Source organism: Vigna radiata, unplaced genomic scaffold (assembly GCF_000741045.1).
Source record: "Vigna radiata var. radiata cultivar VC1973A unplaced genomic scaffold, Vradiata_ver6 scaffold_83, whole genome shotgun sequence".
NCBI classification, from domain to species: Eukaryota; Viridiplantae; Streptophyta; class Magnoliopsida; order Fabales; family Fabaceae; genus Vigna; species Vigna radiata.
The window spans coordinates 1,430,491-1,433,118 of NW_014543268.1; the positions used below are offsets into that span (position 1 = coordinate 1,430,491).

Consider the following 2,628-nt stretch of genomic DNA (forward strand, 5'->3'; position numbering starts at 1 on the left):
ATATCCCGTACTTTATTTCTAAGGCATCTATTAGGCACCTACTAGAGAAAGTAACTGTGTTAACCACCCTTAGTGATGTAGATGATTATACCTTTGTTGTCTGCCGAACGAACGAATGGGCTTGCCATGGCCGAGAAGGCTACCCCTCTGACTTCTTCTATGTATATATTACACTGTTTCGCGATTTAGGAGTTAGGCTACCTTTTTCAGAATTTCAGATGGGTGTGTTGAGAGAATTGAACATTAGCCCGGTCCAGCTGCACCCGAACGGGTGGGCTGTTATGCAAGCATTTAGCGTGTTGTGCGCTGGCTTGGTGCTTACACCGACCCCGAAATCATTCCTTTACTTCTTTCGTGCTTTGCCCAACCCAAACCGATCTTGGATATCCCTAGTTCCTGTGAAGGATAAACAACTGTTTACTCCTTTCAATTCTTCATACAAAGAGTTTAAGTCGAACTTTTGTAAAGTAGCTATTCGAGATCCCGGTCGGCCTAAATACTTTTTTAATGATGGCCAACCCAAATTTCCCTTGTACTGGACTGAGAACCCCAACCGAATCGATTCCTGGCCTAAGACAGATATGACCGAAGCCGAGCTGGATGTCATTAGCCAAGTTGACTTGTTACCCAGAAAGACCTCATCCCGTAAATTAATTGAACTGCTCGGGACCGACGATGACACTTTAAGGGCTAAAGTGTTCGGTAAGATCCTGCACTCCTTCTGTAACCGAGCAGTGATTATTAACTCGTCTAAATTGTCTCTTGTGTTGCAGATTTTTTTAGTGGAATGGAACAACACGAGGCTTTTGCCCGCTTGATGGCCCGCAAGAAGAAATTGGTGAAGGCGGGTGAAGGAACTTCACTGGCGTCACCTGATATTGGATCGGCGGGCGGTGTTTCACCCATTGTGAACATCGAAGTTAGCGAGGATGTGAAAGTGGTTCAACCACCCCCCAAAAGGACAAAGCAAAAAAGGAAAACGATTGAAAAAACTCCCTCTCCCCCGAAGAGACAAAAGGTGAAGGGTCCATTGCTGACTGGCCCCTTAGACCCACAGGTGCATGTAGCCGACCGGGTTCAGTTCAACATGACCCCTGAAGAACGAGCCCCCTTCAAAAACATGACCCCAAGTGAGGCGTACAACATGGCCTATGAGCTGATGATGCGTGCAGACGTATGTATGAATTACGCTGCTGGTACCACCAAACCTTTATTGGTGGTTGAATTGGAAGCTGCTAACCAGAAAGTGATTGACTTGAAGAAGGACAACACTGCCTTGACCGCTCGGGTGGAAGAAATGACCAAGGCCGCTGAGGATGCTAGAATTAAAGCCAAGGCTGCCCTGGACGCCTCCCAAAAAGAAGTGGCTTCCTTGCAATCTTCAGTTGATACTCTTCAGATTGATCTTGAGAAAACAAAGTCCGCCAATACCGAGCTTCTGAAGGACAAGGAAGCTGCTATTGCAGAACGGGATAGCTTGTTGAAAGAGAAGTCGACCCTGGAGGATCAAGTTTGTGAGGAACGTGAACTTGGATTTCAACAAGGGATAGGGCAATGCCACTACTTTTTTAAGACCCCGCTCGAGCATCCAAATTTTGACATTATGAAGCTTTATGTGGATGGGAATCTGGTCGATCTTGGTGGTTCGGTTTCACCCACGAATGAGGAAACACTTCTTGCGCAAACAACTGTTGCCCCTGCCGATGCTACACCACTGATGGAAATTGTTCAATGTACTTAGTATTTTGTGATGAACTTTGTTTATGGATGTGTTGCCTTGACCGCACCTTGTAACTTTTATATTTGCTGTTAGTACTTTCCGTTTGCTGATAGAACAGCTATACGTGCCTGCGTTTTGTATGAAACTTTGACTTGTGTTGTCTCCTGATTCTAGCTTTTTCTGTATGAATGTTGATTCTTTTCTACTTTAAAGTTAATTGGCTAACTTGCAACCATTCTTCCCCGCTTATCACCCGATCAGAAATCAATTTTCTGATTTCCAAATTTTGAAGTTAATTGTCTAACTTCAACCCGTTCAATCCTGCCCATCACCCGATCGGAAATAAAGTTTATGATTTCCAAACTTTGAAATTGATTTTCTAACTTCAACCCGTTCACTCCTGACTTCATCACTCCTGACTTCATCCCGATCGGAAATCAAAGTTCTGATTTCCAAACTTCGACCCGTTCACTCCTGACTTCAACCCGATCGGAGATCAATTTTCTGATTTCCACACTTTGAAGTTAATTATCTAACTTCAACCCGTTCACTCCTAACTTCAACCCGATCGGAATCCAAACTTTGAAGTTCTCTGCACTACATCTTCTTTGTTTCATTAGCTTCAAAAACCAATCTTTAGCCACGCCTTCACTCTCCCATCCATCATCACCTCCACTTTTCATCTCTATTCATCTTCATCATCCATCATCTTCTACAGCTCCACACATGCACAGGGAAATCCCAATAGAACATAACAAAGAACTCTCAACATCGAGAGTATGAAGAGAACCGGAAATCAGGGGAAGGCTTGGCAAGACTGAGAAGAAAGGAGGTGAGGAGCAGCAGCCCCTGAATCGCAATAACCCGTTTCGGGTCTGAGACGGTGCTCCGGTAACAGTGCTCGGCCG

The 2,628-nt window shown here is 44.8% G+C and overlaps 1 protein-coding gene across 13 annotated transcripts in view; it reads left to right on the forward strand.

Annotated features, from left to right (window-relative positions):
• Window positions 1-2,628, forward strand: part of LOC106754119 — an 18,515-nt gene that overhangs the window by 10,625 nt on the left and 5,262 nt on the right. The window lies entirely within an intron of this gene.